Consider the following 12,234-nt stretch of genomic DNA (forward strand, 5'->3'; position numbering starts at 1 on the left):
GAGTACACAAATCTTTCAGTACCTTTGCATAGGTGGGGATCTGGGATATAGCATCCGAAAGAGGGATGTTCACTTCTACCTTTTTAAGGACTTCTAAAATTTTATCCATGGAAGCAATCTTCTTTTTGATTATCAAGCGATCAGGAAATGGGACAGGAGGAATATAAGGACTGTTAGGTATTTTTCCTTTTTCAAAAGAATCATTTTTTTTTCCAACCAAATCATCTTTAGTTTTAGAAGAATCTTTAGGTTCATCAGAAAAACCTAGAACAAGAGGCACACTTGTATCCTCAACTGAAGGAGAGTTAACAGGAGTAATAAATGGGAAAGATTTAGGAACGCTCTGTTGGTACTCTCTACCACTCCTAAGGACATAAACAACATTACATTGGTTAGAGGGCCTTTTTTGGGTCTGACCTTGTACTATATTCAGTGGTGCATTAGTTGGTGTTTGTGAACTAACAAGCAGATGATGCCTAGGGTTAGGCTCTGGTTGACTGGGTAAAGTTCCTTTCTCCCTCTCACACATAATTGAGACAACTTGAGTGAGTTCTCTCGTAAGATTTTGATGGCTTGTCATGAGGAGGGCCATATTTTTTTTAAGTCGCTTATTCTACTTACCTCTCAAGTGTTGGTAAACCCAGGGGGTTACTGATAAGATGATAGGAGAGGGGCCCTAGGAAAACTAGCCTGAGGTCCTACATTTGACCTAAGAAAAGTATTTTGGGAAAAATATGTTATGCAAAGGGAGGCCTTTGGAGTCCAGGTTGACCTTGATTATGTAGATTGGAAGGCCCTGCTTGGTTGCCCTGATTCCAAGAGAAATTTGGGTGATTTCTCCATCCTGGATTGTAGGTGTTACTATATGGATTATTCTGGAATAAGGCATTAACACTATCATTAGAAGTGGCCGCAGAGGTGTTGGGGCATTCTTCTATGATATATCCAGGGGACTGGCACCAAGCACAAATCTTAACCAAATTGACTGATGATGGCTCTCTAGGAACAATAGCCTCAATTCTCTTGATTAGGCTATCCAAATGGGCTTCCTTGGCTACTATCCCATCCACAAAATATCCTTTTTCTCCTATGGTTCTTTCACTCTCTTGGGTTGATTTCCACTCACGGGTTTTGTCAGCTAAGTCAAGTAAGAATTCCCATGCCTTTCCTTCATCTGTAAAGGTTGTGAATCCCTCAAGGCACATAGACTCTATCATTTGTTTAGTTGGGTAATCAATGCCTTCATAAATTATTTGACATAAATGTCATAAGTCTAGGCCATGGTGAGGGCATTCTTGGAGTAGATCCTTAAATCTCTCCATAAGTTTGGAAAAGGACTCACTAGGCTTTTGCCTAAACTGAAGGATATCACTTCTAAGCTTATTGGTCTTATGAGTTGGGAAAAACTTCTTAAGGAAGACAACTGTGAACTGTTCCCACAAGGTTATGGAATTTGTGGGTAACCCATACAACCACTTCTTAGCTTGGTCTTTTAATACAAAAGTGATAAACCTAAGCTTAACAGCATCATTAGAAAGTTGTTGGATCTTAATTAGAACACATACCTCTTTAAATTCCCTTAGAAATAGGTATGCATCCTCAGAGGTCAATCCATGGAAGTGGGGCAATATAGTGATGTATTGAGATTTGAGTTCAAATTTATTACCCTGGGCTTATGGTAGAACTATGCAGGAAGGTTGGGCTGGTCTAATAGGGTAGAACCTATCTTCTAGAGATTTAGTTGAAGGGTTTTGATGTTGGTCTCCCATATTGAAAGGTTTTAAAGAGAGAAAACGTATAGGGTTCCTACTTATTGGATCTCTCATTTCTAACCGATTCTTAGTGTTACGTACCCACTTAACACTCATGCAACAGAAAACTACCCACAACTAGAGTAAGACAAGCACAAAAGAATGGATAGCAAAACCTTTTGATTTTTTTTTTTATTTTTTTGATTTTTTTTGGATTTTTGGGAGCTTATCAGCCCGTATTCGGGGTTGCATAGGTCAATTCCTGAGGTACTGCTACGGGGCAAAACCTGTCTTTATCATACTATGAGACATGGCGACCTCCATCGATACAATTATTATTACAAGTTGTTCTTCTCAGGAATTCAATAAAAGAAAAGGAAAAACAAAACAAAGCAAACAAAGCACTCCGATTTACCAAAAGAAATCAAAAAATAACATGTAACTGTCTCCCCAGCAATGGCACCAAAAACTTGTTTGAGATTTTAAAATATAACCGCAAGCGTACGGATCAGTGTAGCTACGGGTCGAACATGAGGAGAGCAATCACTTTATTTTTTTTCTTTTAATAATGCCAAAGTGAACTGATTAATGGTTGTTATCTAATTCTAATTACTGTCCTAAACATATGTATCTAAAATAACGTTCGAACCATTTGTCATCTAAGAATTTAAAGACGCAAGCCACGCAATTAAAATTAAATAAATAAATAACTGAAAATAAACAACCCACGCAATTAAAAAAAGATAATAAAGGAAAAAAAATACTGAAATAAAATTAAAGTAAAAGAAAGGGGATAAAGCTAGTGAGAGACTCACAAGTAGGTTTTTCTACTTAGCCCGAGTGATGCATCATAATATGAGCTCCCTTACTTGACTAGAGAGTCACTCTTACAAGGGTTACTCTACTTGGCTTTAGGGAAAGGGAGACAATTAAAATAAAAACAATAAATTGATGGTTCTATGGCTAGGAGGGGCAAAACCAATACATACACTAGCCATGAACCTTGGGAGAAAATGATAGCAATAATATAATGACTAAATTAAAATCCTAAATTAAGAAAGAATGGGTAGTCAGAAGAGAGAATGAGAGGGGGGAGAGAAGACTACTGAAGGAGCCTACTTACTTGAACTTCAACCCTTGAACTGAAAACTTGATCAATTTGAGATACTATCAATACTAAAAGCCAGATCTGGAATAAACCAAATCTGAAATTTTCAGTACTAGAGAAAACAAATCTGAAGAAAAAAATAAATTGAACTTGAAAGACATGCTTCATAGCTTGTTCTCGTCACCTAGAACTTGAAAATTACAACTTCAACTGCTTAAACAATAAAAATAAAAGACTGAATCAAAAACAAAAGTGCTTGCATTAATTGAATAAAAAGAACTTACAAAAGTTTTTAAAGCATAAACCTAGAACTAGAGCTAGAGAAAGAGAAAACTAGAGAAAGAGATAGAGCGACTAAAAAAAAAAACCCTTGAAGAAGAATAAAGTGCCTCCATCCCTTGTGTTAATTCTATTATATAGAAAATGGGGGAGGGAAGCCAACAATTTTAGCTTCTAAAAAAAAGATTTTTTTTATCTTGTTGATGAGGTGGAGGAGAGAGAAGATAGAGAATTGTAGGAAGTAGGGAATCTCCAACGATTTTTCTTCCTTTTTTCTTTTTTTCTTTTTTATTTTTTTCTCTCTCTTCTTCAAATGTGGGCAGCATCTTGGATGATTTTTTTAAATTATTTTTTCCCTTTTTTTTTCCTTTCCTATTTTATCTCCCTTTTTTTCTATTTTTCTCTTTATTTCTTTATTTCTCTCTCCCCTTGCGTAAGAAACCCTTTGGCCGACCTCCTTTGAGTGATGAGTAGGAGAGAGAAAATCTTTTAAAAAAAACCTCAACAAAATGGTAGCTAAGATGTTCGAACTTGAGACCTACTAATAAGCAAGGGATTTTGCACACCACAACTCACCAATTACGCTAGGTAGTTTTTGTTACTAAAAACGAATCTTCAATCTCTTAAGGATGTGGTCCATTGATCCTTGTTGGTATTTAGAATATTCCTTGTACCTCTGGGACAACTGCACACGGGCTGGTTCTACATCTCGGTTCAGTTCTGATCCATTATTCTTTTTCTGACCCAAAAAGAATAATCACTTCTATGGGTGGCCAAACGAATGTGTACTTGCAATTGAACACGTCCATATTGCTCAAAATTTTATCCTCTTCGCTACCATGAAAATAAATAGGACCTCTTTACGTGTAAAATTGAAGATATAGTACCTGATAGTCCTTAAAGCCTTGAAAATATAAAACCTGTAAAAATAGAGTAAAACCCAAGGTAGCTCCATTCTAAATATGTAAAATACATGTTTTACTATCCTAGATTTCACATATAAATGTGCTCATCAGCTCTTCTCACAAGCATGTGACCACTCAAATTTCACACCCTTTCATGTGAGTCGGGTCATTAGTGTAGAAATGCAAACAAAGTTCACAATAAACCTCTTATAGTATTAAGTTAATCCCAGAAAACTACGAATATCTACCACATTCTTGGGAGTGTCTCACACTAAAACTGCTTTTACCTTTCCTGGGTCAACCTCTATATACTTATCTGAGACAATGCGGCCTAGGAATGCCACTTGTGAAAGCCAGAACTCACACTTGTTGAATTTGGCATAGAGTTGCTTCTCTCTCGGACATTACAATACCAGTATTAAGTGAACAGCATGCTCTTATGCACCTTTGGAATACGCCAAGATGTCATTTATGAATACGATCACAAACGTTTCTAAGACATCCTGGAATACCTGGTTCATCAAATCCATGAATGTAGCTGGTGCAATGGTTAACCCAAATGGCATCACCAGGAACTCGAAATGTCCATACCGTGATCTGAAAGCTGTCTTGCTGACATCACTATCCTTGATCCTAATTTGTTGATAGCCCAATCTTAGGTCAATCTTGGAAAATACCTTAGCACCCTGCATCTGATCAAATAGATCATTAATTCTTGGCAAGGGATACCGGTTCTTGATTGTTAACTTATAAAGCTCTCGGTAATCAATGCACAATCTCATACTTCCGTCCTTCTTGACGAACAATACCGGTGCTCCCCACAGAGACACACTAGGTCTATTGAATCCCTTCTTCAAAAGATCCTAAAGTTGTACTTGTAATTCCTTTAATTCTATGGGGGCCATGCTATAAGTGGCTTTTGACATGGGTGCCGACCCTAGGAGTAAGTCTATCACAAACTCTGTTTCTCGATCCAGGGATAATCTCGTCAAATCATCTAGAAATATATCAGGAAATTCCCTTACCACATCCAATTCGGTCAATGGCTTGATCTCTACCTTAGTATCCATCACAGATGCTAAGTAGCCTTGACATCCTTGATCCAGTAGCTTTTTCATCTGGAGTGCCGATATAATAACCTTCTCTGCACATAGCACATTGGCTCTATAAGTGAAAAACCAGTCCATCCCTAAAATCACATCGAAGTCGGTCATGTCCAACTCGATCAAGTGTGCATTTAAATCATGTCCATTTACAATTATCGGGCATAGTTTATATACATAGTTCAAACCCACCACACTACCTATGGGTGTGCTAATGGCCAAACACTGAGTCAAGCTTTTGGGTGGAATCCCCATCCTTCTCGCAAATGTTGGCGACACAAATGAATGAGAGGCTCCTGAATCAAATAACACATATGCAGGCAATAATGCAATCAATAGGGTACATGTCACAACACTTGGTGTAGCTTCTGCATCATCTGCTGTAATAGCAAACACTCTTCCTCATGGTCTGTTGCCCTATTGGGCCTGCACCGATTTGCTTGCTAGGTAGGTCTACTGAGGTCTGGGAGGCAAGGTGTAGAGTGCATCGCCCCGGTCGATGGTGGGGGCATGTCCAGGCTAGGTGACCAGGTTGGTCATAATGAAAGCATCGAGGGTTAGAACCCATGGACTAAGATCCACCACTGGATTGAGATAATTGGGAGACCTGGCTCACATCCAACCTTCTAAACTGAATTGGAGTTGGGTTGATATAAGGGCCTCTAGAAAGCTTGCTTGCTTGCTTGCTCCCTTAGAATCAGTCGACTTTATGGGTTTCTTTCCCTTTCCCTGCTGTGCTATGAAGTTATCTGTGTGCCAGTCCTCATTTGACTTGGCTACTTGTACCACATTAGCATAAGTTTGTAATTTTAAACCAACCATTGTTGAACTAATACTTGGCCTCAATCATTTTTCAAACTTCTTGGCCTTGGCCCGATCACTTCGGATGTGCTCAGGAGCAAAGTAGAATAGCTCCTCAAAGCGTTGCTGATATTCCAGTACAGAATGGAACCCTTGCACCAAGTGCAAGAACTCACTCTCTCTCCTGTCCTGAAAGCTTTTGGGGAAGTAGTTCCCAAAGAAGGTTTCCTTGAAATCTCCCTAGTGCGGCTCAAGTTACTTGCCCTCAGAATGGGCTCAGTGGCCCTCCACCAAGCATTAGCCTCATTTTGTAATTGGTAGCCCACACATAGTATCTTTTGCTCATCAGTGTAGCCCATCAACCTAAAGACCTTCTCCATACCTCTAATCCATCTTGATGACAACAATTGATCTTGGCCCACATTAGAGAAGTATGGGACCCTTAGACTTTGAAAACTTTCAATCATCTTTGTCAGGTCGGTCCACCCTTCCACATGTACCTGAGCTTGTCCTTGCACTTGCCATTGAACTTGTCCTTGCATTTGCCCTTACACTTGCCCTTGCATTTTCCCTTGCACTTGCCCTTGCATTTTCCCTTGCACAGTTGCCCTTGCACTTGCCCTTGAATTTGCCCTTGCACTCCAACAGATGTTTGAAGGGTGGCCAAGCCAACAAGTATTGGGGCTGGTACCGGTGGAGTACGGGGTGTGGGTGGTGCATTTCGGGCTCTCATAGCATCTTGGATCCGGGCATTGATCCCAGCCATAAATTAGGCTTGTCGTTCTTTCACTTCATGCATCATGTTGCCCATTATGGTGGCAACATCTTGGGCCGTGAGAACTGGTGGGGCTGCGGGTGCATTGCATGGTTTACCTTGATTCCGCATAGGGGAAGCGGGAGTGACGCATTGTATCGGGATTGAGTGTTCCTACACGTCATGATTCTTATTGAGGAATCTTCATTAATCACACGTGCATGTACAAGTAGCATATTAGGGGTAGACATGCATAGGGGCCCCACATGGTAACATGTAATTGAGCATTCGCATAATTAGAATCCAATTAATTAAATAAGGAAGGAAATAAAAATCAAATCCCCCCTTTACTATTCACCAGAAATAGTAACAAAGTCACTAGAAACAGATTGAAATCTACCGAAAATATCAGTCCTGTTTCCGGTGGACTAAACAGAAGCCAATTCTATCAAAAAAAGTTCACTAGAAATAGCCACTAGATTCAGCCCAATGTTTCCGGTGACCTTGTTTCCGATGGAATGAAACATGGGATAAATAGGGTCGGGATTCACTCTTCTTTCACAAAACCCTATTCTAACTTGTGGAGAAGAGGAGGAAATGATCAAGAGAGTTACCTCAGCCATTCCCCAACTTTTGCATGTGTTTTTGTGACCGATTACCGCCGTCTACACGTTCAAGGTGAGTTTCTCTTCCTCTTCAACCTAGATTTTGAGATTTTTGTTTTGATTTGGGCATTCTCTCCTAACCTAGGTGTTGGTTTCTCAAAACCCCAAATACTTGTTCCCTGTGATCATGTCTGGACGCCGTGCTCTTCCCTGTCATGCCACCACTCAACAACAACGGGCTCTCCCTGTAGAGAAGCAATATGATCACTTCTGGTTCTAGTTTGTGGTGGAGTAAGACCGTTGGGTGACTTTTGACTACCGGAACGTTGACCCCAACAAGTATGTACGTGTAAGGGATTTTTTACAGTTCCACCTCTGTCAACGTTTTGATGCTATAGGGTGGTATCACATAGTGAAGCCGGACTAGATGTACTACCCACAGCTTATGAGGTACTTCTATTACAACCTGTGGTGCATGAACTATGGTACCAAGGACATAAGGATCACTATGAAGGTGAAGGGGGTCGACATATCCTTTGACATGGCCAAGTTGGTGGACATTCTGATGATTTCCAATGTGGGGGAACTGACCTACTGTCCTCTCAGGATCCTATCCTATGAGTTCCAAAACTTTAATGTTCAGGCAAAGATGGACCGCATGCTTACAAAGCATAAAGCGGGGTGGTCTTGAACTGCCAACTATCGCGCTACCCCAAAGGTCATGTGCTGGGCCATTCAATTTGATGTCTTCCCCACTAGGGGACACTATGATGAGGTATTTGTCCTACAAACATATGTTACCTATTGTGTTTACATGGGGGTTCCAGTTCATCTTTCCTACCTGCTGATGTGGACCATGGTAGTGAAAGTTTAGGATCGCAGGTCCAGGAATCTCTGCTATGGTCGGATCCTAACTGAGGTCTTCAAGTGCTTTGGTTTGGAGTTGGAGGATGAGGAGGGGTTGGAGTTGATGTCCTTGACTTCAACTAGGAGTCCCTGAAGAAGATGACTATCACACCCCGTTCTCACAGAATCAGACCGATGATCGAGTTAACACCTATTAACCCAAAACCTGTCAGGATCATCTGATATAGTAACCACAGCACAACATAGCATACACACACACTAAGTCAAGTAAATTCTGTATTTCAGCAGAAGTCTTACATGTACATACCTGCAAATACACCAATACTCTTAATACCCAAATTGTATGTAGGCCTGTAGGCGTGATATATACACGAGAAATATAATTTAAACATCCAGAATACAAAAAGGATAACATCACAAAATAATCACAAAGAAATCTCGGGTTGGTATCAGTGTTGTTAACCCATAATACAGTTATCGCATGGGCACTCGACCCCGTACCCAAGATCTTCAGGGACCTACCAGCCCTCAACTGAAATCTCCACAGTGGGTCCCATCTCTAGCTCTTTAATTGGATAATCTGCAAGATCATCTAAAAAGTAATGCACATGTGGGATGAGCTCACTAGCCCAGTAAGCAAAAAGAAAGACAAAGCAAGCATTCGTAATACAAATGATCCTATATGCGTGCAGTTCATTTTATTGTCTTAATCCACCTAGACAACAATTCTAAGTCATAGATTATGTGCTACTCACAATCACAGTGCACGTATGCTTCGGGTACAAGCCATGAACCCCATCCCATGATACGCCTATAGGGTTGCCGGAGAAGGCCAACTGTGGGTACTAGAAAAGTAAATTGCCATTCCTCAGTGACATTAAAGTAAATTACTATTTCTGAGTGATATTAAAGTAAATTACTGTTTCCTGGCCACAATAAAGTAAAATGGGCCTTGCCCTGCATTAAATTAAAAGCAGTACAATTGGCCCTCTTATTATATCACCAAAGTTGCCGACAGTCCTAATGATCAGCCAGCGTATTTCTAACCACCACCATTGGTACACAACTTCGAACTTCACCCCAGTGATATATCCAACACCTAAACCCCTGCTGAAAAGGGTCATAGCACAGGGATATGTCATTCCTAACCAAATGCTCCTATGTGAGATAATATGTTTGCATAGTACCATCGTGTCCCATTCCACGGGCCACCAATGCATTCATGTCCAAGCCGACTATGACATCTAGTCTAGCAATCTAGCATATTCGATAGTTTAAAGTCATCCATCTTATATCTCAAAGCAAGAATAAGCATTTAACAGTTAAAGATAACAACATGTCAAGTCATAAATGAATTTTATAATGCACACATCAATGCAGGCAATAGCACAAATGGATGACTAGTATACACATAATAATGAAATAATGACATAGCTAGTCCACAACAAAAATGGAATGATGCAAAAACACTCCAAAATGAAGTCAATGTCCTCTTCCCACTTACCTAGTCATGTAAAATGATCACCCTTGGTATGAGGTAAATCCGGCATGCGATGATGTGAGTTTTTAGTACAATATCATAAAGGAGAACGATCCTAGTATATCTCCACTTTAGGCTCATAACCAATGAGGTATGACGATCCTAACATATTTAAAATCACTAGAGAAGGCTGCCTGACAAATTTGGGCCCATTCAGAACCCAAAAGGTTGGATTGGTGGGTCAACCGATGGGCAAGGCACCCACCAGTCCTTGCTCGCCGCTCGACCCAGAGGATCTACCTGGATCGACGGGCCAAGAGCTGTGTGCCAGGTGCCCACCGGTCTTACTCTTTGGTCGAGCCAACAGCTCTACCTGGACCGATGGGCCAGGAGTGGCGGGCCAGCTGTGCATAGGTCTTGCTCGTCGGTCGAGCCAGTAGCTCAACTAGGATAGGCAGGCTTTGGATTGGTGGGTTCGACTAATTCTAGGCACCCACCAATTAGAATCGGGATTTTTTATGTTCTCTTCCATTCTTCACACACCTTGGGGAAACCAAAAGGAGTCGATTTGATCTCGTTTTCCACAAATCTAAGGTCACACATCATGATTCCAACATGGATCTATGATCGATTTAAAGTTCCAAGTTTGGGTTTTACCTCTTTGCTTAAGAACGCTTCAAAAACCTCAAATCTTCTCTTTAGCTCAAGGGATCAACAAATGCTTCACAACCTTGCAAGTTCCTCCTCAAAATCCTTCATAAACCACATGTAGGTCCTTTATTAAACCTTAGATTCACATTCCCAAGAGAGATTAACAAGATCTAGAGGATTCCTACCCAAATCATAAAGTTTCATTTAGGGTTTCATAAGGGTTTAAGAAATACCGTCAATACTCACCTCAAAATGTAGATCTCGAGTTGAGGGTCACTAATCCGGTGTTGGGTTTAAGAGATTTGACCCCAACGACGCACAATGATCATCTTCTTCTTTATTTCTTCCTTCTTCTTCCTTCTCTCTCCTTTTCTCTCTTCTTTACTTTTCTCACCCATCATGGAAATAATAAATGAGGGTGAAGAAAGTAATAAATGCTATTTATAGTGGGGTCAAAATATCTATAGATCAGAGTGGTAGGTCACACTGGTGGGTCCGACCCATCTATGACCACCCACCAGTCGACTGAAACTTAGCCGAATCATTGGGATTTTCGATGGGGCTCAGCCCCGACACGTATTCCACTCTTGGTAATCGATTAACACATATACTTAACATAGAATACAGTCACATACCTTTAGTGTGTGTACATGGCTCGGTAATATGTACAAGTGCACGGCTTGGGTACACGGACATCACTAGGCATTGACTCTAACTCATCTGGCCAACCCGAGTTCATAGTCACCCTTACCATCATGTTCCATAAGATACTCGCCTCGGCTGGCTTGGGTTCAGGTCTTGTAAGACCAAATCGAACCAACCGAGAATTTAGACAGGGTTTAAAAAGTAGGGTATCACAATGATCATAGATATCGACTAGGTGACTAAAGATGAGGAAGAAGAAGGGCAGCAGCCTATGGATGTAGAGGGCCAACAGGGAGGTGGCCATGGGGGTGGTTAGGATGATGCCGACCCTCTGGCTCCTCCACACGTACCTCCTCCTAAAGTTTTCCACCACCTCCCAACATGCTATGGGGACTACTGTTACTTCCTCTTCTAGGGGCTCTAGAGGGTATGGGCTAAATGCCGTGATGGCCCATCTGGACATCACAAACAACATCTTGAGGAGGATGGATAACTGACTGGAGAGCATGGATAGGAGGTACTATCTCCCTGACAACCGTGTGGGGTCCATGGAGAGGTAGATGAGGGAGACGGTTTGATACTTTGGAATTCCCATGCCGAAAACTGGGACACAAGCTCAAAATCAGACCTAAGACCAGAAGCAGCAGAAGTAGTGGCCTATGGTTCCATAGTAGTTTTAGGATTTCCCTGTTTTATGCTTCCCGGCACAATAGGCTTTTATGTTTCAGTTGAGGTATTTTAGTTTAGTTTATGCACCTTTGTTTCTCGTTCTTTGTTTATGTCAGTTTGAATTCCTAGAAAATTTAGGCTAGATTAGGATTTCCTGCTTTTAGAAATTTTATTTGAGAAAATTTGGTGTAAGCTTATGTAATCAAGTTCTTTTTATATAAAGAAATGACTTTAACACTTATACTTGTCTCCTAATTGTGTATTTCTAATAGTTGTTGTCTTGAGATTTTTTATTTAAATCCTAATCCCCAAAATCAAGGTTTGGTTAGGTTGTGAGTTAAGGCAGAGCATCTCTCTCTGATACCAAACTGTCACACCTCAATCCCCGTTATGGGATACCATAGGTATGAGTAAGACACCTACCCATCTTATACCCCCTACCAGGATCTCTAATAGCAGTACCTTAACATGCACAACCACACATGCCAAACCACAAGATCAATAGCAGCGGAATCAGAGAATATAATAGAGGAATATAGTTCAATTAGGGTAGTGTCTAATGATAACATAAAATCCCTAACCAAGTTATTCAAATTACATATGTCAATGACTTACA

General features: G+C 40.7%; 1 non-coding gene across 1 annotated transcript; it reads left to right on the forward strand.

Moving 5' to 3' along the window:
* The first annotated feature begins 1,275 nt into the window (after positions 1–1,275).
* On the forward strand, positions 1,276–1,382 carry LOC122063207. Its single transcript, XR_006135258.1, has one exon. It is a non-coding gene; the product is annotated as a small nucleolar RNA R71 (small nucleolar RNA).
* The last annotated feature ends 10,852 nt before the right edge of the window (positions 1,383–12,234 follow it).

This window comes from Macadamia integrifolia, unplaced genomic scaffold (assembly GCF_013358625.1).
Source record: "Macadamia integrifolia cultivar HAES 741 unplaced genomic scaffold, SCU_Mint_v3 scaffold125, whole genome shotgun sequence".
Taxonomy (NCBI): Eukaryota; Viridiplantae; Streptophyta; class Magnoliopsida; order Proteales; family Proteaceae; genus Macadamia; species Macadamia integrifolia.